General features: G+C 36.3%; 1 long non-coding RNA gene across 3 annotated transcripts; it reads right to left on the bottom strand.

Annotated features, from left to right (window-relative positions):
- Positions 1 to 4,295: 4,295 nt before the first annotated feature.
- Positions 4,296 to 26,225, bottom strand: LOC129647655 (uncharacterized). 3 transcript variants are annotated; one of them, XR_008712415.1, is made up of 4 exons: positions 25,876 to 26,225; positions 22,694 to 22,802; positions 21,856 to 22,012; positions 4,296 to 4,588 (listed from the first exon to the last, which is right to left on the bottom strand). It is a non-coding gene; the product is annotated as an uncharacterized LOC129647655 (long non-coding RNA). The 3 variants fall into 3 exon arrangements; XR_008712413.1 differs by having other exon boundaries at positions 21,856 to 21,956; XR_008712414.1 differs by lacking the exon at positions 22,694 to 22,802.
- Positions 26,226 to 27,105: the final 880 nt, after the last annotated feature.

Raw genomic sequence — 27,105 nt, 5'->3', positions numbered from 1 at the left:
CACACCATGGTGATTATCTGGGTCATGGAGATCTGTTTGTCTAGTTCTTCTGTGTTTTCTTGCCAGCTCTTCTTAATATCTTCTGCTTCTGTTAGATGCATACCATTTTGTTCCTTTATTGTGCCTATATTCACAAGAAATGTTTCCTTGGTATCTCTAATTTTCTTGAAGAGATCTATAATCTTTCCCATTCTACTGTTTTTGTCCATTTCTTTGCATTGATCACTGAGGAAGGCTTTTTTATCTGTCTATGATATTCTTTGGAACTCTGCATTCAAATGGGCATATCTTTACTGATGCTTCCATTAGAAACAAATTAATATATTTTAAATACAAAAGCTGGCAGAGAGCAGATGAAAATCACAACTCCCAGAACACATGATTTACTGGAACCATGTATGATCACCCAATTTGTTTGTTGTTAGCCTCCATCCTAATTGTGCCTTCATCAAAAATTCTTTATGACCAAATTACATTTTTGCAAAAACACATGCATAATCCTGTAGCAATGCCCATATAGTACCTTGTAATCTACTTTTTCTAAAAGTCTAATGCCAATCAAAATTAAATTTGTTTAATTATTTTCATTATGAACTGCTAACATATTGTATCAAAATTCATGCAAGTACTCATATCACGTGGATGGTAGCAAAGAGACAAAAGTTCATAGAAAACTAAAAATAGATCTTGTGGGATATCCCTTTAATCTCTGCCTGTTAAGTCACATTTTTCTCTGAGGTCACAGATAGTTTTATTCATTGTAACCCAATATGTTTCATTAATTAATATTTCTTTTTCAATTGCAATGGCACTCAAGTGTCACCACAGCCTTTTAAAATTACAAACAGGCATGAAATCACATACTTCTCCAAAAAGATAAAATGATTCCCCCATTAAGTGACCTTGTCAAGTGTCACTTCCACAGCTTACAAATCCCAACACTTCAAAACCCTGCTACCTGGCAGGCCTTCAGGTCTCAGTAGCAAATCAGCTGAGAATGAGAGTGAGACCTCATTATCCCTCATACTAAACAATTTTCACAAAATGTGTTGGAAGAAATTTGCTAGTCTACCCTAAAGCATTCTCAAGAATTGATACCAAGCTACATTTGTTAAGCTAAATTAACAAAGCAAATTTTGTGATGTGGTCTTGGTCACTTTAAGCCACATTTGCTGGCTTGTTCACTAATTCATAAAACTTGGATATTGGCAGTAGGTTTCTGTCATGTGTGCAAAGCTAACCAGATCATCTGTAACTTTAAAATAAAAACAAGTGTATGATTTTGTGGCTATTTTTATATTTAAAATGTAAATATTCATAATTATCTGTTTATTTAATAGAGTATGGTAAAAACTGAAATCAGATTGATTATATTCTTTGCAGCCAAAGATGGAGAAGCTCTATATAGTCAGCAAAAACAAGGCCAGGAGCTGACTGTGGCTCAGACCATGAACTCCTTATTGCCAAATTCAGACTTAAATTGAAGAAAGTAGGGAAAACCACTAGACAATTCAGGTATGACCTAAATCAAATCTTTTATGATAATACAGGGGAAGTGAGAAATAGATTTAAGGGACTAGATCTGATAGATAGAGTGTCTGATGAACTATGGAATGAGGTTCATGACATTGTACAGGAGACAGGGATCAAGATCATCCCCATGGAAAAGAAATGCAAAAAAGCAAAATGGCTGTCTGGGGAGGCCTTACAAATAGCTGTTAAAAGAAGAGAAGTGAAAGCAAAGAAGAAAAGGAAAGATATAAACATCTGAATGCAGAGTTCCAAAGAATGGCAAGAAGAGATAAGAAAGCCTTCTTCAGCGTTCAATGCAAAGAAATAGAGGAAAGCAACAAAATGGGAAAGACTAGAGATCTCTTCAAGAAAATCAGAGATACCAAGGGAACATTTCATGCAAAGATGGGCTCTATAAAGGACAGAAATGGTATGGACCTAACAGAAGCAGAAGATATTAAGAAGAGATGGCAAGAATACGCAGAAGAACTGTACAAAAAAAGAGCTTCACGACCCAGATAATCACGATGGTGTGATCACTGACCTAGAGCCAGACATCCTGGAATGTGAAGTCAAGTGGGCCTTAGAAAGCATCACTACGAACAAAGCTAGTGGAAGTGATGGAATTCCAGTGGAGCTATTTCAAATCCTGAAAGATGATGCTGTGAAAGTGCTGCACTCAATAGGCCAGCAAATTTCGAAAACTCAGCAGTGGCCACAGGACTGGAAAAGGTCAGTTTTCATTCCAATCCCAAGAAAGGCAATGCCAAAGAATGCTCAAGCTACTGCACAATTGCACTCATCTCACACGCTAGTAAAGTAATGCTCAAAATTCTCCAAGCCAGGCTTCAGCAATATGTGAACTGTGAACTTCCTGATGTTCAAGCTGGTTTTAGAAAAGGCAGAGGAACCAGAGATCAAATTGCCAATATCCACTGGATCATGGAAAAAGCAAGAGAGTTCCAGAAAAACATCTATTTCTGCTTTATTGACTATGCCAAAGCCTTTGACTGTGTGGATCACAATAAACTGTGGAAAATTCTTCAAGAGATGGAAATATCAGATCACCTGATCTGACTCTTGAGAAATTTGTATGAAGGTCAGGAAGCAACAGTTAGAACTGGACATGGAACAACAGACTGGTTCCAAATAGGAAAAGGAGTACGTCAAGGCTGTATATTGTCACCCTGCTTATTTAACTTCTATGCAGAGTACATCATGAGAAACGCTAGACTGGAAGAAACACAAGCTGGAATCAAGATTGTCGGGAGAAATATCAATAACCTCAGATATGCAGATGACACCACCCTAATGGCAGAAAGTGAAGAGGAACTCAAAAGCCTCTTGATGACAGTGAAAGTGGAGAGTGAAAAAGTTGGCTTAAAGCTCAACATCCAAGAAACGAAGATCATGGCATCCGGTCCCACCACTTCATGGGAAATAGATGGGGAAACAGTGGAAACAGTGTCAGACTTTATTTTTCTGGTCTCCAAAATCACTGCAGATGGTGATTGCAGCCATGAAATTAAAAAATACTTACTCCTTGGAAGGAAAGTTATGACCAACCTAGATAGCATATTCAAAAGCAGAGACATTACTTTCCCAACAAAGGTTCGTCTAGTCAAGGCTATGGTTTTTCCTGTGGTCATGTGTGGATGTGAGAGTTGGACTGTGAAGAAGGCTGAGCACCAAAGAATTGATGCTTTTGAACTGTGGTGTTGGAGAAGACTCTTGAGAGTCCCTTGGACTACAAGGAGATCCAACCAGTCCATTCTGAAGGAGATCAGCCCTGGGATTTCTTTGGAGGGAATGACACTGAAGCTGAAACTCCAGTACTTTGGCCACCTCATGCGAAGAGTTGACTCATTGGAAAAGAGTCTGATGCTGGGAGGGATTGGGGGCAAGAGGAGAAGCGGACGACAGAGGATGAGATGGCTGGATGGCATCACTGACTCGATGGACGTGAGTCTCAGTGAACTCCGGGAGTTGGTGATGGACAGGGAGACCTGGTGTGCTGCAATTCATGGGGTCGCAAGAGTCGGACACGACTGAGCAACTGATCTGATCTGATAGTATAGCTTGCAAGGGAAAAGACACTATTTCTAAAAATAAGTACTATCTTCTAAATTTGATTATATTATAGTAAATGTTTTTGAATAAAATAATTAATACAAAATAAAAGATAAGAATCTAAGAAATATATGAAAATTTACTAAACTTGTTAACATGTAAAGAATGCTTACAAATTAATGAGGACTGGAAATTCAATATACAAATGGGCAAAGGAAAAGGAAAATATAACAGGCAATGAACTTGAAAGGAAGTCTTATTATAATTAAATATTGTAAAATAAAATAACAATGAGATACTGTTATTCACCTATACAAAATTTTAAAATATACTCATATTTGGTGAGAATGAAAAACAAACAGGCCTCCAGACATTGTTAACAGAAGTATAAAGTCATACATTTCTTTTTGAGAAGTATTTGGGCAAACGCAAATGAAAGAACAGCTAAATTTGCTTTCTCATTAACCAAGTTAGTTTTCTTCAGGGCAGATAGAGATGCAGATATATTTACATATATTTTGTGAGTAAATATGCCTAAGTAAATGTGCAAAACTCTAGTATAAAATGTTTCCAAGTAATTCTTCACTAGTCAAAAAGATCAAAGAATAAGCAGTGTTCATAAGTAGCAAATTTGTTCAATAAGTTACCATCATTTAGTTGCTGATATCAGGCTGCTCACCACTCAAAAGCCAATAACTTGAGAGACAAATGTCAAGAGAAAAGAAAGTAGCTTTAATTGTAAAAGTGGGCCATCTGGGGAGAGGGTGGACTCATGTCCAGAGACCAATTCCAAAGATTCTGCCCAGCCAGGACGGTTTTTAAGGGAAACAAGGGGGAAAAATCTTAGTGAATTATCCAGGCAGGAGGGTCCATCTCCAAGAGTGCAGGCTGGGAGACTCTTTCAGATCTTATCTTGCTTACTGTGATCAGGATTGCTTAGAGAAGTGTTGTGGGTAGACGTCTAGTCAGTTTTAACTGCTAAATTATCATTCTTACTTCTTTTAATCTAGGAAAAGAACAAGCAGGTTAGGCAAGGCATAGTGTGCATATAGGAGAGCATAAGTCAGGAGTTAGTATCAATTGTTTAGTGATCTCATGTGTATAATTAGGTTTTTAACAGAAATGGGCCAAACAGTAAAGGGGCAAAAGAGTTGTCTCTTTCTTAAAATTGCAAATATGCACATGTTTTGCCTGTTCTATGAAAGCACATTTATGATTAGGGTATGTTTGTATGTGTGCAATGTCACTCCATGGTAATAGTGGCCCACTCCCTAAAGTTGGATTCAAATGGGATTCTATTTTTGAAGAAGAAACCAAGACTGGAAATTTTAGCTTTACTTTAAGCTCTATGTTTCTTTATTGCAATATATATATAACTCAATTGTCATCTTCTATGATGATCTTTTTCTTGGTACTCTAATGCTATTAATACTTAATGAGGAAGATGCATTTTAATTTTTGTTGTGTGAGTTCAAAGTTGAAATGGGAAGATAAAAACAGGTTACCTTTCCATCTAAAATACCCATAAAGAATTATCTCTTTTTATGTGATCTCTATTTTGACATTTAAAAAATGCAGAACACAAAATTATATCAGTTACTAGTCAAGAGAGAAATAATACTAAGGACGTGTTTAAGTTGAACAAAATAAACCTTTGCAGCATTGCCCTTACTGCATGTGCAAACTGCTCCACATGACCTCAGACAATAAATGTAAAATCACCACCAGATGATCAGACTTATTACTAGGAAGTGTAATTAGACCTAACTACACTCAAGACTTATTTTCCCTGATTTTTTATTCTCCAGGTACTCCTGTATATTTATTATACCACATGATCATGGGCTTACTGATTTGTTGCCTTTTAACTGGTCTCTAGTGTTTCACTGATGTATATTTCTTTTCCCAATATCACTGTGGGGATTTTAAAAGTGCCTTCTCCATATTCCTTAATACAATTGACAATCATGAAATGTTTCTTTAATGAGAACATGGTGAAGCAGAAGCTTTTCAGTGTGCCCTACTAAGACACTTAATTAAACAGGATATACCTATTAGCAAAGGTGAGATTCTGGTTGTCAATTTGGATAATAGTAAAAAAATAAATAAATAAATAAAGCAAAAGTTGTGTAGGCGAGGATGAACCAGAGAATCTAGGTTCAGTAAGTTAAATGGGAAGTGAGGGATGGTCACAAAAAAGTAATTTTGAATAAATATTTCTAGTCACAAAAGGGGGGAAAATAATGCTAAGAATTCACATAGTTTACTTTTGATCACTAAATACAAATTTTTTCATGATCTATAATAAAATGTAAAAAATTATGAAATCCTAACTAAAATGACAACTTAGATTCAACATTTTTAAGTTGTTCCTATAATATTTTTCCTAATAAGTTTCCTTTGTTTCATAAAAGAATAGGGTAACATTGTCTAAATTATTTACATTTTAATCTCTGTGATAGAGAATATACTAACACATCTCAATCTTTGGCATTGAAGAGGATTTTGAGAGTAGTAAAATTAAATTATAAATGAAATCACACATATACCTAAAGCCTTATAAAATGTATTGAAAAATGTTAGTACATAGGCAATACATGTGAGTCTCAGATACTTGGAAAAACCGTTTAATTTTAAAATCTAACTTATTGAATCTTGCTAAAGGCTTTTGTCTACATAAATTGCTAATTCCATCTCCAGATTAAAATTTTAACAGATATGATATGCCTCAGATGAAATATATTATGAAATGTTTCTAGGAACTCATAAACACTCATTGGCAAAGTATACAAATATTTCACCCAGTCACTTTTAGTTATTGGATAATTGAAACTACATTGTGTTTCTATCTATGCATAATTAAAATAAAAACAGTGTTTTTCTGAAGTTAATTTGTAAATATCTTTCCCTTTCTCTATGAAAGTTGAGTATGATTCTTTTGAATTACAGGAAAACATTGATATCAGCCATGAGTCAAAATTGATAACTTTGTGAGGAAAGGGTTCATCTTTGGGCTCCATATCTTTTCCCAGACATTTATATAGGACATAGCATGTGTTAGTACCATTATCAGTACATAATTCATCTTAACTTGCTTAACCTTCCTGCAGTTCTAAGATATAGGTCTTATTATAACCTCTACTGTGCAGGTGAGGAACTGAGGCAGAGCGGTAACTCAGGGTCTCACAGCAAGGATGTGAGCATTTAAACAGTTAGGGCTATACGGATTTTGTGTTCTTAACCACATAGAATGTTTCTTTTCTATAAACTCTGACAATATGGTTAAATAAGACAACTATCCAAGGGAGTTAGCCCAGTTTTATATAAACCCAGGGTGAATTCCCAAATCGGTAGCTTTGCTAAATATGTTATGTGTTTGTGTAAGTTGCTTCAGTTGTGTCTGACTTTGTGGCCCTATGGACTGTAGAATGCCAGGCTCTTCTGCCCATGGGATTCTCCACGTATAATACTTGACTGGGTTGCCATGCCGTACTTCAGGGGATGTTCCCAATCCAGGGATCAAACCTGCCTTTGTTACATCTCCTACATTGGCAGGTGGGTTTTTTACCACTAGCGCCACCTGGGAAGACCAATATTATACATGAAAGTGAAAGGGGCTTGGTTGTGTCCGACTGTTTGTGACCCCATGGACTACACAGTCCATGGAATTCTCCAGGCCACAAAACTGGAGTGGGTAGCCGTTCCCTTCTCCGTGGGATCTTCCCAACCCAGGGATCAAACCCAGGTCTCTCGCATTACAGGTGGATTCTTTACCAGCTGAGCCACAAGGGAAGCATATCATCCATATGACTTGCTTATTTATAAACTGCCACTTCCTAACTCAGGACTAGAATTCAGCAAAATTACTCTTGGGAAACCTACCTTGAGTAACTAAATTTATCATTGTGATATAGTTTGTGGAAAATAGATCACAATAATAAACTTAGATGTATATGCACACATACACACAGATGTAAAATAAAAATCATTTGTACAATAACTCTACAAGATTTCATTTTTTGCCCTAAGTAAGGAGTCATAATTATCTGACCAATGACAGCTTACTTTTATCCTGAGAACAGTATCTGACTAAGACATTCACTGCACTCAGATGCACTCAGAATCCTTCTCAACATAAAATTCTAGTCACCATCACCAAATTATTGAAGGCGCCATTCTGAGAGAAAACGATTCGTCTCTGCAATGTAATCATCATCATAATAATTAATTACAATATTTTTAAAGTTCTGGTATCAACTGTGATACTCATTTCACAGAAATCATTTAATGTTTCTTTTCTTTTTATGTTTTTCAATACCTGAAATATCTGAAATCATTTACTCTTTAAAGAGGGAAGTGAGAGATGGTCACAAAAAATTCATGATATTTGGATCATTTATGACATTTGGAGCATACATATATGCTACACTGTTTATAAACATTGTGAATGACAGTGAATAATGATGTTTTTTTTATTCAATGTTTTTGCACTCAAAACTAGCTTGCCTAATAGCAAAAAAATTCCACTTTCTTTTTGCTTGCAGTAGTCTACATGCTTTTTGCTTTTTTATTTGTTTTTAACTTTTCTTAATCAACTTGCTTAGGTTTATGTCTATAGCATAGAGTTGGTTTTTGCTTTGAAAGACAATCTGGAAATGATTCTAATAGGTGAGCCATTCTTATTTACATTATTGATATAATCAGTACATATGTAAATATTACTTTGACTTATTTTAAAATAACATATGCAGCTTGTTTTTCATTATGATGTAGCTCTGATATTTAATAAGGTTCATACTTTTGTTCTAGAAATTACATTTATACTAGCATATAGTGTATTTTGTTTATTTCTTTCAGGATTTCCTCGTGTGAGCAAAGCAAAATAAAATTGTTACCCTTTTTTCTTTTTACCTGATTTTATTTAGTGAAGTTATTTTACTTAGTGTTTTTCTTATATGTAATTAAGATTCTATTATTTGATTTATCAACTTTAAGTGATATGTTTATCTTACATCTATTACCTATGAGGTAATAACGTAGAATACTTTATTTTCTATCATTTTCTCAACTTTTTTTCCTATTGAAACAAAATGTTTGCTCTTTTCTTCTTTGTCAAATTATATTCTATATATCTAGCAACACTTCATCCTCATATATCCTTTGTTTAGCTTTATTTTCAAATATAAATAATATTCCCAATGCTGAATACAAAGTATTTGACATACAAAATATATTCAGGGTTTGTCAGCATTGCTGAAGTTTCCTAGTTGTCATTGCTTAATGAAGTTTATTGTCTGGCACCCTGTGTTCAGAAAGAAGCACAGAGCTCATTGTCAGTCTTTGTATTTGAAAGCAGTATATATATCACAGTTGAGAACACTGGTCCTATGCTCATGCACCGGAATATGATGCCCAGTTTTAGAATTATCTGGAAAGGATAATAAACCCTATAGATTTCTGAAAAGCCTCAATAGGATAATTACAATGCAGACTTTTAGGATTCCATAGGTATTCTACACTGTCTATTTGAAAAAGAGCTCCTGATGGAATTCAGAGATCTGGGATAAGAGTCTGGAGAAGAGATATATGGAGGGTCTGTGGGACCATGTGAAAGGCCTTTAGATGCTTGTGTCCCTCCAGAGGATGTCCACTGTAGAGGCATATGACTGTCCTGTGAACCTCAACAAGATGTCCCCTACAATATGGTCTCAGAACAAAAGGCCCATTTTTTAGGGGGAAAAATGTAAGGGGGACACAAGATTACATGATTCATTGTCTTAAAACATACCTTATACCCAGAACAGCTAGATGACTCCTAACAGCATTCCAGAAAGAATGAAAGGATGGAGCCAATGCAAAAACAATACCCAGTTGTGGATGTGACTGGTGATAGAAGAAAGGTCCGATGCTGTAAAGAGCAATATTGCATAGGAACCTGGAATATCAGGTCCATGAATCAAGGCAAATTAAAAGTGGTCAAACAAGACATGGCAAGAGTGAACGACAACATTCTAGGAATCAGCGAACTAAAATGGACTGGAATGGGTGAATTTAACTCAGATGACCATTATATCTACTACCGCGGGCAGGAATCCCTCAGAAGAAATGAAGTAGCCATCATGGTCAACAAAAGAGTCCGAAATGCAGTACTTGGATGCAATCTCAAAAACAACAGAATGATCTCTGTTCATTTCCAAGGCAAACCATTCAATATCACAGTAATCCAAGTCTATGCCCCAACCAGTAACGCTGAAGAAGCTAAAATTGAACGGTTCTATGAAGACCTACAAGACCTTTTAGAACTAACACCCAAAAAAGGTGTCCTTTTCATTATAGGGGGCTGGAATGCAAAAGTAGGAAGTCAAGAAACACCTGGAGTAAAAGGCAAATGTGGCCTTAGAATACAGAATGAAGCTGGGCAAAGACTAATAGAGTTTTGCCAAGAGAATGCACTGGTCATAGCAAACACCCTCTTCCACCAACAGAGGAGAAGACTCTATCATGGACATTACTAGATGGTCAACACTGAAATCAGATTGATTATATTCTTTGCAGCCAAAGATGGAGAAGCTCTATACAGTCAGCAAAAACAAGACTGGGAGCTGACTGTGGCTCAGATCATGAACACCTTAATGCCAAATTCAGACTTAAATTGAAGAAAGAAGGGAAAACCACTAGACCATTCAGGTATGACCTAAATCAAATCCCTTATGATTATACAGTAGAAGTGAGAAATAGATTTAAGGGACTAGATCTGATAGAGTGCCTGATGAACTATGGACTGAGGTTCATGCCACTGTACAGGAGACAGGGATGAAGACCATCCCCATGGAAAAGAAATGCAAAAAAGCAAAATGGCTGTCTGGGGAGGCCTTACAAATAGCTGTGAAAAGAAGAGAAGTGAAAAGCAAAGGAGAAAACCAAAGATATAAGCATCTGAATGCAGAGTCCCAAAGAATAGCAAGGAGAGATAAGAAAGCCTTCCTCAGCGATCAAAGCAAAAAAAAAAAAAAAAAAAAAAAAAGGATAACAAAAGAATTGGAAAGACTAGAGATCTCTCCAAGAAAATTAGAGAAACCAAAGGAATATTTCATGCAAAGATGGGCTCGATAAAGGACAGAAATGGTATGGACCTAACAGAAGCAGAAGATATTAAGAAGAGGTGGCAAGAATACACAGAAGAACTGTACAAAAAACATCTTCATGACCCAGATAATAACGATGGTGTGATCACTCACCTAGAGCCAGACATCCTGGAAAGTGAAGTCAAGTGAGCCTTAGAAAGCATCACTATGAACAAAGCTAGTGGAAGTGATGGAATTCCAGTGGAGCTATTTCAAATCCTGAAAGATGATGCTGTGAAAGTGCTGCACTCAATATGCCAGCAAATTGGAAAACTCAGCAGTGGCCACAGGACTGGAAAAGGTCAGTTTTCATTCCAATTCCAAAGAAAGGCAATGACAAAAAATTCTCAAACTATCGCACAATTGCACTCATCTCACACGCTAGTAAAGTAATGCTCAAAATTCTCCAAGCCAGGCTTCAGTAATACGTAAACCGTGAACTTCCTGATGTTCAAGCTGGTTTTAGAAAAGGCAGAGGAACCAGAGATCAAATTGCCAACATCCACTGGATCATGAAAAAAGCAAGAGAGTTCCAGAAAAACATCTATTTCTGCTGACTATGCCAGAAGCAATAGTTAGAACTGGACATGGAACAACAGACTGGTTCCAAATAGGAAAAGGAGTACGTCAAGGCTGTATATTGTCACCCTGCTTATTTAACTTATATGCAGAGTACATCATGAGAAACGCTGGGCTGGAGGAAGCACAAGCTGGAATCAAGATTGCCAGGAGAAATATCAATAACCTCAGATACGCAGGTGACACAACCCTTATGGCAGAAAACGAAGAGGAACTAAAAAGCTTCTCAATGAAAGTGAAAGTGGAGAGTGAAAAAGTTGGCTTAAAGCTCAACATCCAAAAAACGAAGATCGTGGCATCCAGTCCAATCATTTCATGGGAAATAGATGGGGAAACAGTGGAAACACTGTCAGACTTTATTTTTCTGGTCTCCAAAATCACTGCAGATGGTGATTGCAGCCATGAAATTAAAAGACGCTTACTCCTTGGAAGAAAAGTTATGACCAACCTAGGTAGCATATTGAAAAGCAGAGACATTACTTTGCCAACAAAGGTCCATCTAGTCAAGGCTATGGATTTTCCAGTGGTCATGTATGGGTGTGAGAGTTGGACTGTGAAGAAAGCTGAGGGCTGAAGAATTGATGCTTTTGAACTGTGGTGTTGGAGAAGACTCTCGAGAGTCCCTTGGACTACAAGGAAATCCAACCAGTGCATTCTGAAGCAGATCAGCCCTGGGATTTCTTTGTAAGGAATGATGCTAAAGCTGAAACTCCAGTACTTTGGCCACCTCATGCGAAGAGTTGACTCATTGGAAAAGACTCTGATGCTGGGAGGGATTGGGGGCAGGAGGAGAAGGGGATGACAGAGGATGAGATGGCTGGATGGCATCACTGACTCGATGGACATGAGTCTGAGTGAACTCCGGGAGATGGTGATGGACAGGGAGGCCTGACGTGCTGCAATTCATGGGGTGGCAAAGAGTCAGACACGACTGAGAGACTGAACTGAACTGAACAGCATAACAGGAGGAAACTGTCCATGTGCTGAATTAAAACTCAACATACAGTGTGTGCTGTATTCCTAATAGAAAATAAGGTTCAGGAACAAAAGGCTGGTTACTCTCAGTCACCTGCAATAATGTTCCCATCTCCCTCAAATTAGGGTCTACCAGATTTGAAGTCCTAGTTACTAGTGCCTATAGAATAAACAGAGAATCAACCACCCGAAATTGAAGTTGGGATTGCCACCTGATCATTATGGGTTTTACTCATACCTGCACACCAAAAGAAAAGAATTTCTATATGGGATAGGGGTCATGAACTTAGGTTACCACTAGGAAGCATCACTGATATTACACTGTGGTGTCAGGAAAGAATGTGTAAAGAAGCATAGGATTTCCTGGGTTTATCTGTGCCCTATTTGGTATAGTGGTGATGAGACAGTTACAGGAACCACAATCCAACAATCTCAAGGCAACTAATGGCTCAAATCAGTTGAAATCCTGACTGAGTATAAGAAAAACAGAGTAATAAGTGGAAAACTGAGATCTTGAATATCACTTGTGTCCCTGAAACATGTTGAAGCAGTGAGAATTGCAGCTTATTTATTATCATAATACTTTAAGTCTCTGCAGAGATTGCAACCAGTTACCTCTCCAAAAGAAACTCTGGAAAACTCTGGGAAATTTCTGTCAGATTACATGGGAAATTCTGAGTGGTACAAATGGTGAGCATTGTGGAACATCTCTTTAAGCACATATTAGATTCTGTTGGTTTAACTTATTTTTTCCCACTTCTGTGAAAATGAGCTTCTTGTGGAGTCAATAGAGTTGCACAGGTACAGCCTGACCTAAACACATCTCCAGTCTTGTTTCTGCACTCTTCTAGCTCACAGCTCCAGAAATTTGCAGTTGACATAGTGATGGTGAACATCTTGACAAATAGTTCGAAATTCATGCCTATGTAGCCTGCCCCTTTGAGGCACTCAAGTGATTGTTAAGTGAGCAGAGCTAACGAATAAATGCTTTCTCCTTCCCTCCTTGGACAGAGAATCATAATTCCTCAAAAATTCTCAAGGGATTGACCAAGCAAGCAATTAGTGGTGGCAAATTCAATAGCTTATCTTTGTATGGCTCTCTGTCCTGCCTGTTTTGTTTTGCTCTCACTCTTGCTTCTTAAACGATGCTATTGTTGCTGTTCAGTTGCTAAGTCATGTCCAACTCTTTGCAGTCCCATGGACTGGTACCTTGCCAGGCTCCTCTGTCCATGGGATATCCCAGGCCAGAATTCTGGAGTAGGTTGCCATTGCCTCCTCCATGGGATCTTCCCAAGTCAGGGATCAAACTAGAGTCTTCTGTGGCTCCCGCATTGGAAGGTGGATTCTTTACCACTGAGCCACCAGGGAAGCCCCAGCAAAATCCTCACACCTGACCATTCTTTTTAGGTTCTGATTTCTGAGGAACAAAAGAACAGAATTGCAAGAGATTAATTGTATCATCATTCTTATTAGTTTAAGAAATGAAAACAACTACCACAAGAGGAATGATTAAACATAATTTGGTACGTCCTTATTATGGAATGTTATTCAACTATTAAAAAGATCAAGTTACTGAAAAGCTTTTGCACAACAAGGGAAACCATAATAAGACCAAAGAAAACACTCAGAATGGGATAAAATATTTGCAAATAAAGCAACTGACAAAAGATTAATCTCCAAAATACATAAGTAACTCATACAGCTCTACATAAAAATAAAAAAAAAATTACATAAATGGGCAGAAAACCTAAACAGACATTTCTACAAAGAAAATATACCGATGGCCAATAAATACATAAAAAGATGCTCAACATCACTCATTATTATAGAATCTCAAATGGAAACTATAATAAGGTATCACCTCACATCAGTCAGAATTGCCATCATCAAAAATCTACAAACAGTAAATGTTGGAGAGGATGTGGAGAAAAGAGTACCTCTTTGCACTGTTGGTAGAAATATAGATTGTTATAACCACTATGGAGAACAGCATGGAAGTTCCATAAAAAACTAGGAATAAAACTAACATATGACCCAGCAACCTCACTATTGGGCATATACTCGGGGAAAATCATAATTAAAAACAACAGATGTACCCCCAAAGTTCACTGCAGCACTATTTACAATAGCCAGAGTATGGATACAACCTAGATGTCTATCAACAAAGGAATGGATAAAATATTTGTTGTACATATATGCAATGGAATATTACTTACTATAAAAACAAATAAAATTGAATCATTTGTAGTGATGTGAATGAACTTAGAGCTGGTCATACAGAGTGAAATAAGCCAGAAAGAGAAAAACAAATACTGTATATGAGCACATATATATGGAATCTAGAAAAAATGTTACTGATTAACCTATTTGCAGGCAGGAATAGAGACACAGACATAGAGAATGGACTTTTGGACATAACAGCAGATAGGAAAGGGTGGGATGAACTAACAGAGCAGCACTGACATATTTACCCTGCCATGTGTAAAGTAGCTAGCTAGCTGTAAGCTACTGGACAGCACAGGGAGCTTAGCTTGGTGTTCTGTGATAACCTAGGTGGGTGAGATGCAGGGAAGTGGAAAAGAGACTCGAGAAGGAGGGGATATATGTATGCACATAGCTGATACACAGTGTTATACAGCAGAAAATAACACAACAATGTAAAGAAATTATACTCCAATTAAAAAAAAAAAACTAGGTTAAATCTACATACATCAGAAGGCATACATAAATCATGAGACTCTTTTATAGTATAATTCCATTTTTTTAAAACCAAACCAAACTGTATACATGAGATCATGCAATGTTGTATAAAAACAGAAAAACAGGAAGTTTGACAATAGATTTTTGATTGGTTATCTCAGGAAATAAATGGTCCTTAAGTGTTTCTTTATTCAACTTTAAATTTATCTCTTTTGTGTAAAAGCAAAGTAACAATTTGGAATTTCAAAAAATAAAACAGAAAATGATTGGGTCATGATTATAAGAGCTAAGCTTCTATCATGAAATTTTGCAGCGCAGTCATTTCAAGGAGTGGTTAAGATCAAGACAGAGACACGATCAGAACAATCTAAAGAGAACAACAAGAGGTGAGATGTAGAAAGTGTAGTGCATCTGCACTTCCATGTACTTTGGTACAAAGGACAGTTGGCACATGAGGCAGATGGACGGGAAATGGGTTCACGGAAGGGAATTACTAGGTTATGAAAATAGGAACTTACTTCTTATTCTCATAGGAAGAATCTTAGTAAGGGAATGGGATCTAGTGCAGGAGGGGAAGCATTGGCCTGGGGCGGGGGTGTGGGGGGTGGAGCGCAGTCAGGAGGCCATTGAGAGGGCACAGGCACAAAGGCTTGGGTGGTTAGCTGCCATTGCTTACATTGTTTTCTCAGTGAAATAAAAAGTGAGGTCACCAGTCACGAGTAGGAGACTGGCAAAAGAGATGGAATTTTGAAGAAAGAAAGACAAGGAATGTGGAATCCAGAGAGAGAGCACACTGAGTGGGGTAATAAGATTTATGATTTAGCACGAGTCTTTTTTTTTTTTTTTTTTTTACTTTATTGTATATTGTATTGGTTTTGCCATACATCAACATACATCTACCACGAGTGTACACATGTTCCCCATCCTGAACCCCCTCCCACCTCCCTCCCCATACCATCCCTCTGGGTCATCCCAGTGCACCAGCCTCAAGCTTCCTGTATCCTGCATCGAACCTGGACTGGCGATTTGTTTCTTACATGATATTATACATGTTTTAATGTCATTCTCCCAAATCATCCCCATCTCCCTCTCTCACAGAGTCCAAAAGACTGTTCTATATATCTGTGTCTCTTTTGCTGTCTCACATACAGGGTTGTCGTTACCATCTTTCTAAATTCCATATATATGTGTTAGTATACTGTATTGGTGTTTTTCTTTCTGGCTTACTTCACTCTGTATAATAGGCTCCAGTTTCATCCACCTCATTAGAACTGATTCAAATGTATTCTTTTTAATAGCTAATACTCCATTGTGTATATGTACCACAGATTTCTTATCCATTCATCTGCTGATGGACATCTAGGTTGCTTCCATGTCCTGGCTATTATAAACAGTGCTGCGATGAACATTGGGGTACACGTGTCTCTCAATTCTGGTTTCCTTAGTGTGTATGCCCAGCAGTGGGATTGCTGCATCATAAGGCAGTTCTATTTCCAGTTTTTTAAGGAATCTCCACACTGTTCTCCATAGTGGCTGTACTAGTTTGCATTCCCACCAACAGTGTAAGAGGGTTCCATTTTCTCCACATCCTCTCCAGCATTTATTGCTTGTAGACTTTTGGACCGCAGCCATCCTGACTGGCGTGAAATGATACCTCATAATGGTTTTGATTTGCATTTCTCTGATAATGAGTGATGTTGAGCATCTTTTCATGTGTTTGTTAGCCATCTATATGTCTTCTTTGGAGCAATGTCTGTTTAGTTCTTTGCCCATTTTTTGATTGGGTTGTTTATTTTTCTGAAATTGAGCTGCAGGAGTTGCTTGTATATTTCTGAGATTAGCTGTTTGTCAATTGCTTCATTTGATATTATTTTCTCCCATTCTGAAGGCTGTCTTTTCACCTTGCTTATAGTTTCTTTTACTGTGCAGAAGTTTTTAATTTTAATTAGATTCCATTTGTTTATTTTTGCTTTTATTTCCAATATTCTGGGAGGTGAGTCATAGAGGTTCCTGCTGTGATGTATGTTGGAGAGTGTTTTGCCTATGTTCTCCTCTAAGACTTTTATAGTTTCTGGTCTTATGTTTAGATCTTTAATCCATTTTGAGTTTATTTTTGTGTATAGTATTAAAAAGTGTTCTAGTTTCATTCTTTTACAAGTGTTTGACCAGTTTTCCCAGCACCACTTGTTAAAGAGTTTGTCTTTTCTCCATTGTGTATTCTTGCCTCCTTTGTCAAAGATAAGGTGTCCATAGGTGCATGGGTTTATCTCTGGGCTTTCTATTTGTTCCATTGATCTATATTTCTGTCTTTGTGCCAGTACCATACTCTCTTGATGACTGTGGCTTTGTAGTAGAGCCTGAAGTCAGGCAGGTTGATTCCTCCAGTTCCATTCTTCTTTCTCAAGATTGCTTTGGCTATTCGAGGTTTTTTGTATTTCCATGCAAATTGTAAAATCATTTGTCCAAGCTCTGTGAAAATTACCATTGGTAGCTTGAGAGGGATTGCATTGAATCTATAGATTGCTTTGGGTAGTATACTCATTTTCACTACATTGATTCTTCCAATCCATGAACATGGTATATTTGTCCATCTATTAGTGGCCTCTTTGATTTCTTTCATCAGTGCTTTATAGTTTTCTATATATAGGGCTTTAGTTTCTTTAGGTAGATATATTCCTAAGTATTTTATTCTTTTAATTGCAATGGTGAATGGAGCCCAGATTACTGTACCCAGCAAGGATCTCATTCAAATATGAAGGAGGAATCAAAAGCTTTACAGACAAGCAAAAGCTGAGAGAATTCAGCACCACCAAGCCAGTTCTCCAACAAATGCTAAAGGCTATACTCTAGACAGGAGACACAAAAATGGTGTATAAACTTGAACCCAAAACAATAAAGTAAATGGCAACAGGATCATACTTATTAATGGGTTGAATGCCCCAACCAGAAGACAAAGACTGCCTGAATGGATACAAAAACAAGAGCCCTATATATGTTGTCTACAAGAGACCCACCTCAAAACAGGGGACACACAGACTGAAAATGAAGGGCTGGAAAAGGATTTTCCATGCAAATAGAGATCAAAAGAAAGCAGGAGTAGCAATACTCATATCAGATAAAATAGACTTTAAAACAAAGGCTGGAAAAAGAGACAAAGAAGTACACTACATAATGATCAAAGGATGAATCCAAGAAGAAGATATAACGATTATAAATATATATGCACCCAACATAGGAGCACCACAATATGTAAGACAAATGCTAACAAGTATGAAAGAGGAAATTAACAATAACACAATAATAGCGGGAGACTTTAATACCCCACTCACACCTATGGATAGATCAACTAAACAGAAAATTAACAAGGAAACACAAACTTTAAATGATACAATAGACCAGTTAGACCTAACTGATATCTATAGGACATTTCACAACAAAACAATGAATTTCACCTTTTTCTCAAGTGCACACGGAACCTTCTCCAGGATAGATCACATCCTGGGCCATAAATCTAGCCTTGGTAAATTAAAAAAAAAAAAAAAATTGAAATCATTCCAAGCATCTTTTCTGACCACAATGCAGTAAGATTAGATCTCAATTACAGGAGAAAAAATATTAAAAATTCCAACATATGGAGGCTGAACAACACGCTGCTGAATAACCAACAAATCACAGAAGAAATAAAAAAGAAATCAAAATATGCATAGAAATGAATGAAAATGAAAACACAACAACCCAAAACCTATGGGACACTGTGAAAGCAGTGCTAAGGGGAAAGTTCATAGCAATACAGGCATACCTCAAGAAACAAGAAAAAATTCAAATAAATAACCTAACTCTACACCTAAAGCAACTAGAAAAGGAAGAAATGAAGAACCCCAGGGTTAGTAGAAGGAAAGAAATCTTAAAAATTAGGGCAGAAATAAATGCAAAAGAAACAAAGGAGACCATAGCAAAAATCAACAAAGCCAAAAGCTGGTTCTTTGAAAGGATAAATAAAATTGACAAACCATTAGCCAGACTCATCAAGAAACAAAGGGGGGGAAATCAAATCAATAAAATTAGGAATGAAAATGGAGAGATCACAACAAACAACACACAAATACAAAGGATCGTAAGAGACTACTATCAGCAATTATATGCCAATAAAATGGAAAACGTGGAAGAAATGAACAAATTCTTAGAAAAGTACAACTTTCCAAAACTGAACCAGGAAGAAATAGAAAATATTAACAGACCTATCACAAGCACGGAAATTGAAACTGTAATCAGAACTCTTCCAGCAAATAAAAGTGCAGGTCCAGACAGCTTCACAGCTGAATTCTACCAAAAGTTTAGAGAAGAGCTGACACCTATCCTACTCAAACTCTTCCAGAAAATTGCAGAGGAATGTAGACTTCCAAACTCATTCTATGAGGCCACCATCACCCTAATACCAAAACCTGACAAAGATGCCACAAAAAAAAGAAAACTACAGGCCAATATCACTGATGAACATAGATGCAAAAATCCTTAACAAAATTCTAGCAATCAGAATCCAACAACACATTAAAAAGATCATACACCATGACCAAGTGGGCTTTATCCCAGGGATGCAAGGATTCTTCAATATCCGCAAATCAATCAATGTAATACACCACATTAACAAATTGAAAAATAAAAGCCATATGATTATCTCAATAGATGCAGAGAAAGCCTTTGATAAAATTCAACATCCATTTATGATCAAAACTCTCCAGAAAGCAGGAATAGAAGGAACATACCTGAACATAATAAAAGCTATATATAACAACCCACAGCAAACATTATCGTCAATGGTGAAAAATTGAAAGCATTGCCCCTAAAGTCAGGAACAAGACAAGGGTGCCCACTTTCACCATTACTATTCAACATAGTTTTGGAAGTTTGGCCACAGCAATCAGAGCAGAAAAAGAAATAAAAGGAATACAAATTGGAAAAAAAGGAGTAAAACTCTCACTGTTTGCAGATGACATGATCCTCTACATAGAAAACCCTAAAGACTCCACCAGAAAATTACTAGAGCTAATCAATGAATATAGTAAAGTTGAAGGATATAAAACCAACACATAGAAATCCCTTGCATTCCTATACACTAATAATGAGAAAATAGAAAGAGAAATTAAGGAAACAATTCCATAGCATGAGTCTTTAGAATCACTGTTGGTTTACTTTTCCAGTCATAGTCACTTACGTTGGTCTAGCATGGGTCTAGCGTATGTCTAGGCAAAGAGCTGGGTTTAGGCAAAGCAAACACAAGGGAGAATGAACCGAAATAGGGGCTTTTGCACTCAGAGTTCAGCAACCACATTTATAGTGTCTTTTTATTGCTAATTCTCCTTACTTCTGCTGCAATAAATTGCATGTAGCACAAGCGATGAGAGGTATGGTTCACTTGAAACAGCTTCCAGGCGCCTTAGAGTTTTCTTTGCCCAGAAATGTTGGGGAGTGTCTTGTGGTCTCTTGTAGGTTTGGGCCAGAGGTTAGTGATTTTGAGGCTAAAATGTTCCCTGGAAGACCTCCGCATAATGTAAGGATGCCACCATGATTTTTTATCTTATGATGTGCTTCTTTGTTTTAATCTTTTGTCTTAAAGCTTTAATCTTTGTTTCTATCTTTTGTCTTAAAGCTTTTGTAACTCAGTGTGCTGAAAGAAGGCAGTTGTATTTTGTTCCTCGCTACCTGTGGCTTATATTAATTCATAAAAAAGTTTAATTCAAGCAATATTTTGGGGATTTACCATGGCATTAGTAGAAATACATGTGTATTCATACAAAGTCATGTCATGTAAAATGTGCAGTGTTTCTTATAAATCACTTGACTCCAGAGAAAAATCACTTTCTTAATAACCAGTAATATATTGTTTGGGTGCAGTTGTTAGAATTTTGCATCCATCTTAAGTTTTGACAAAATATGTTACAAGTTAGTCATCAAGTTATATTTACTTTTTGTCTGTTTATATGACATGTTGGATTGCATCATCAACTCGTTGGACACAAATTTGAGCAAACTCTGGGAGACAGGGAGAAGGACAGGGAAGCCGAGTGTACTGCAGTCCATGGGGTCACAGAATCAGACACAACTGAGTGACTGAACAACAACAACAATAACAGTGTATATCTAGATAAGTTTTATTCAGCACATAACATTTTAAAAAATGTTTTCTGCTTTCTCACATTTCATTATGGAGCTTGAATCTTTATAATAAAGGAATTTCCCTAATGATTAGTGATGTTGAGTATCTTTTAATGTGCTTATTGGCCATTTGTGTGTGTATATATGTGTGTGTGTGTATATATATATATATATATATATATGTTTTTGAGAAATGTCTAGTCAAGTCCTTTGACCAGTTTTAATCACATTTTTTTTTTTTTGCTGTTGTTTAATTTCAGGAATTCTTTATATATCCTGGATATTAACATCCAGGATAATAAAGTTACATCCAGAATATTAACCTGGATAATAAAAATGTGTTATTTTCTCACATTCTGTGGATTGCTTTTTCATTCTGCTCATAATATCCTTTAATGCACAAAGTTTCTTTAAAAAAAAAATGTGTTTATGAAACTTCCTCTAAAGTGGAAAAATAATTTGAAAGTCAAGTTTAAATTTAGCTTTAGTCCTGTTATTTCTCTGCACTGTTGGGTTTGGAAAGGTATGCCATAGTAGATGAGTTTAAGCAGAAATCATACAAGTAAAGTCTGTGCTTCTGAAGACATCATCACTTAATTTTGAGATTGAAACAAAGATATTTACAATCTTAAATATGTTTGGATCATGTTTTTTGGTGTTTCTTTAAATAGAATTACTGAAGAAAGAATAGAAGAATAATGACTTGAGCTTAGTAGGTGAAGGGATCTGTGAATTTACATACCTGTAGTATTAACTTTGTGCCTTCCTTCAGGGGCTCAGATGGTAAAGAATCTGTCTGCAATGTGGGAGACCTGGGTTCTATCTCTGGATCAGGAAGATCGCCTGGAGAAGAAAATGGCAACCCACTCCAGTATTCTTTGTCTTAGAGGAGTAGGAGCCTGGCAGGCACAAAGAGTCAGACACGACTGAGTGACTAATACTTTCACACTTTCAGTATCAACACCAATAACAGCCAAAGTCCACTATCAAAATGTCAAATAACATTTATGAAACCTAAGTGTTTGCTATCCTAGGATCTTTATATTTGATTCTCAGCCGGGAGCATAGTTTTTCCATAGCCTTACATACTTGATTCCAACTCAACATTCAGAACCCATCTCCAACATGATCTCTTAAAGAGATCTTGGCTAATCTTGGCTAAACTGGCTGAATGAAAAAGCCCCACTTCCACCCTATGTCATTGTTTAACCCAATCAAGATCTACTGCACTTACAATAGACTAAAATTATCTTTGTTTATGTGGGGATTGTTTCTTCTACTTATTCTCACTAGATGTGTGCTCCACAGAGGAGCCGGTCTGTCTTATTTATGAGGACCCTCAGTGCTGGAATAGAATAGGTAATGAATAAAGTATTTACAGAATAAATGAGATGAAATGATGTTATGCTAAGAATTCTAATGAACTCATATCTTCCCCAAAATTTTTAGTCATGAGTATTTTTCCATTAATTACACAAATATAAAATGATTACATATGAATCAATTTTCAGTTATTCTATAAGAGCCATTCATGGCTTTGTTTATTGACCATTATGAAAAATACGTTGCCGATATCTTACCATTTATGGTGAATGGATATCTCATAACTAGTTTTTTCAAAGTCCAGGCAAGACTTTATTTCTTTACTTGCTTTTAGGCCTCTTGTACACAGAAAATGTAGCTTTCCCTCTGATATTGAGAAAAAACATTTTGTGATTTTCTAAGCTTTTGAGAGTCCTTTTATTTTCCCTATCTTTAATCCCTTAGTTCAGAAGTGATCAGTAGTAAATCAGTCTGTACTTCAAAAAACCCTGTATGAAACATAAATGAGACATTTACTAGCATGGTAGCATTTTTCAAAGTCTATGAAATGCTATTTTTAACATTACTAGTAAACCTTATGATTGAAGTATGTTAGGTATTAATTTGAATTTTATTTTTTCCAAGTCTATTAAAAGAGCTACACATATATTAAATAATTCGATGTTTTGAATACCATAATTATAGAAAGTTTCAGCTTTTAATACATCTTACAACACATCAATTTAAAGGGAAACTGGCTGCTGTTGCTTCATCTTCTTAGACACTATTAAGATTTTTTTTTTCAATTCTTTGTTAATAAAAACCCCAGGTTCTTCTTTTTTTAAAGTACTCTTTCATTTTAGCAGAATGATACATTGGAAAAATCCTACCCATCTTGAAATACTAAATACCAGAGTGATTATTGAACCATGGAGTGTTTCCATTACTTTTTGTCATGCAGACTTTTTTGGTATCATTAATTTTTTAGTGCTAACAGAGTATTGCAACATTCTAAAGTGCAACCCTTTCCCTAGTGAATCTCATAAATTTCATGGCCACAGTGGTTGGAAAGCAAGGGGGTTTTATAATTGCATATATTTATGGTCCAGAGACAAATGTCTTTCACAGGATTTATTTGTGTTGTTATACGGCATAGTCTGATGGTCTCTGGGTAAGTAATCTGCAAACATCGGCTCTGACTGATTCTGGGTCACTGGCTGGCTTAAATGCTGGTTTAAATACTAATAATGCTTATATGGCTTAATAATGCTTATATGGCTTAAATGCTAAAAATGCTTTCTATGGGCTTCCCTGGTAGCTCAGATGGTAAAGAATCTGTCTGCAATGCAGGAGATCTGGGTTTGACCCCTTGGTTGGGAAGTTCCCCCTGGAGAAGGGAAAGGCTACCCACTCCAGTATTCTGGCCTGGAGATTTCCATGGACTGTATAGTCCATGGGGGTCCAAGGAGTCAGACATAACTGAGCAGCTTTCAAGTTCAATGCTTCTAATTGGTTTTACAATATTAGGTACATTGATATACTATGATGTTTTTCATAGAGGAGGAGCAAAATGTTTTATATAAAATAAAAGCATGATTTTCTAGCAAGGCTAGACTCTTCCTTAACAAGTTTCATATTTCTGACTTAACATAGGACAGTTCTATCTAGCTTCATGTCGGGGGTGGGAGGTGGAATGAGACGATAGAGTAATTACCAGGTGGACTCTAATTTGGATCTGTCTTCAAATTTTGGGTCTCTTGAGTTGGTAATACCTTACATGTCAACATGGGAGTAGTAGTTTCTTGTACTCCAATATAGGTGTCTAAATATTGAAAAAAAAATTATTTTCAACCCCAAAGAAAAGCCTCTACAAATGAAAATGAGTGCCCTTGAAAGTAGCCTCTGGAAGATCTACCTAAAGTAGATAATAATAGCTAATAGTATCCCTAACTTTCTGCCTGCTGATTTCCAAATGAAGGATATGAGCCATTAGCAGTGCATTGGCAGCACAGATATGTGTCTACCACCATGTCTGTAGAGCCCAAATATGTTCAGGAGGTTAGCAGTAGGTAAACAGAAGATATTCAGTACAGTTCAGAAACAATTTATAAAAGCAGATAAGAGGCAAATATTTTACTAGGTAATCTTTTCAGGATAACAAATATATTAGTTTAACTCACAAATCACATTTAGTTCTTCATTTTTAAATTCAGGATGGAAGATACATATTTAATAAAGCATTTTATTGGAGTAAAATGCATTTGATTATTGCTTTGATACAAATAGGCTAAAATCTTTTGGATACTATGCATTTTTAAAAGCTTATAATTTTATTAAAAAGAACCAACATGTTGGCAATTATTTGAGACATGTTTTAAAAATATATTAGTGAACTGAGTTAAATGAGACACACTTTTTTTTTTTGAGCCACACATTTTAAGTTCTATACATTGACTTTTGACTGTGTATTTTTGTTAATTATTTTTTTTCAGAATTATTTTCATCATTAACATAATTTTATTTTCTACAAAGACTGCATTAATGATGCTTAAATGCCTTATCTTTTCTTTATACTTTGAGTCACCCATAGCATCATATTAATTAGTAATGAAAATGAGTAAAATACTTTAAGAACTTCAAAATATAAATGTATTAGATAGTTTTCACAATGATTTAAAATTTTGTTACTAAAAAACCTATCAGAAGGCTGAGCATACTAGGCTTTTATATAGGTACAGATTGATAATTATGAAATAAGGTAAAACACTCAAGAATAAATGGAACAATGCGTGAACACCAGAAAAAATAACATAAAATTGCCCAAAGTACAACAACATGAAAAATCTCTATTCATACATTGATTATTAAATGTGATATTTTTTGTCATTTTAAAAATTAATACATTAGTGCTACTTACCTTAGGTAATCATTATGTCAACTGCTAATTTTCTCTTCAAAAACTATTTTCAAATTACCAAATGAATTAAATCCTTAAAATACCACCATTGCAAAAAACACATATAGTTACTCAAGTTAAACTGAATCTCTGAATTCATTACATTCTTTTGTCTATAAGTTAAATTTTTGTCATCCAGACTGAGCCAACATGGAGAAAAAAAAATGATCAATTATATAGTTTCTGCAACTTTTTAAACAATGACTCTTTTTAGAATCCTTAGCTGAAACTTACTTTTCATATAGATTTTTAAGATTATAAATAATATTGACTGCTGTAAAGGATAACTAACTTTATTATATAATATTTTACATTTAAAATAAATAGTACACATGTAGTGTTTGATAAAACTCTAAGGCTATTTTTCGTCTTGATTAGTGTTTATGAAGCTTCCACAGTTTGCCTTTGTCATCCATCAAACAGGTGATCTTTCTTGTCACTTCTGCTATATTCCATGTACTGTATAAACATTGAAAATTTATTAAGAATTTTGAGGAAATGTACCTTTTTATGTCAGAAACGAAGATCATGGCATCCAGTCCCATCACTTCATGGCAAATAGATGGGGAAACAGGGGAAACAGTGTCAGACTTTATTTTTGAGGGCTCCAAAATCACTGCAGATGGTGACTGCAGCCATGACATTAAAAGACGCTTATTCCTTGGAAGGAGAGTTATGACCAACCTAGATAGCATATTCAAAAGCAGAGACATTACTTTGCCAACAAGGGTTCGTCTAGTCAAGGCTATGGTTTTTCCTGTGGTCATGTATGGATGTGAGAGTTGGACTGTGAAGAAGGCTGAGAGCTGAAGAATTGATGCTTCTGAACTGTGGTGTTGGAGAAGACTCTTGAGAGTCCCTTGGACTGCAAAGAGATCCAACCAGTCCATTCTGAAGGAGATCAGCCCTGGGATTTCTTTGGAAGGAATGATGCTAAAGCTGAAACTCCAGTACTTTGGCCACCTCATGCGAAGGGTTGACTCATTGGAAAAGAGTCTGATGCTGGGAGGGATTGGGGGCAAGAGGAGAAGGGGACGACAGAGGATGAGATGGCTGGATGGCATCACTGACTCAATGGATGTGAGTCTGAGTGAACTCCGAGAGATGGTGATCGACAGGGAGGCCTGGCGTGCTGCGATTCATGGGGTTGCAAAGAGTCGGACACGACTGAGCGACTGATTTGATCTGATGTTAAAAAACAAAAGGATGTTCTTTATATTTTATCTTCCCTAGGAATTTTCAAAAATGAATAATAAAAAATAATTGATTGTTGTCTTATTCTTTCACTAGAGAAAAAATTGAAGTTATATATTGTTTCAGATTTATATACTGAAGAAAGTGAAAGTGTTAGTGGTTCAGTAGTATCTGACTCTGTGATCCCATGGACTGTAGCCTATTAGGCTTCTCCGTCTGTGGAATTCTCCAGGCAAGAATTCCAGAGTGGGTAGCCATTCTTTTCTCCAGGGGATCTTCCTGACCCAGGAATAGAACACAGATCTCCTGCATTGCAGGCGGATTCTTTATCACCTGAGCCATCAGGTAAGTCCTTTGTGTATAGTAGCCATTTATAATGTGTCTTATTGAGCTCAACTGTGGCGTCAAGAGGTAGGAAATGGTAACTGGGAATTCTCTCCAAGATTTGACATAACTCTTCCACCAAAAACTGTACTAGTGTCACTGATGATGAAATTTCAAAATTACTAACAGTATAACTTTGTCTTTTGTTCCTTATCT

Source organism: Bubalus kerabau, chromosome 3, assembly GCF_029407905.1.
Source record: "Bubalus kerabau isolate K-KA32 ecotype Philippines breed swamp buffalo chromosome 3, PCC_UOA_SB_1v2, whole genome shotgun sequence".
Classification (NCBI taxonomy): Eukaryota; Metazoa; Chordata; class Mammalia; order Artiodactyla; family Bovidae; genus Bubalus; species Bubalus kerabau.
Note: the sequence above shows the minus strand (reverse complement) of the source record. Positions and strands in the feature narration are given on the sequence as shown.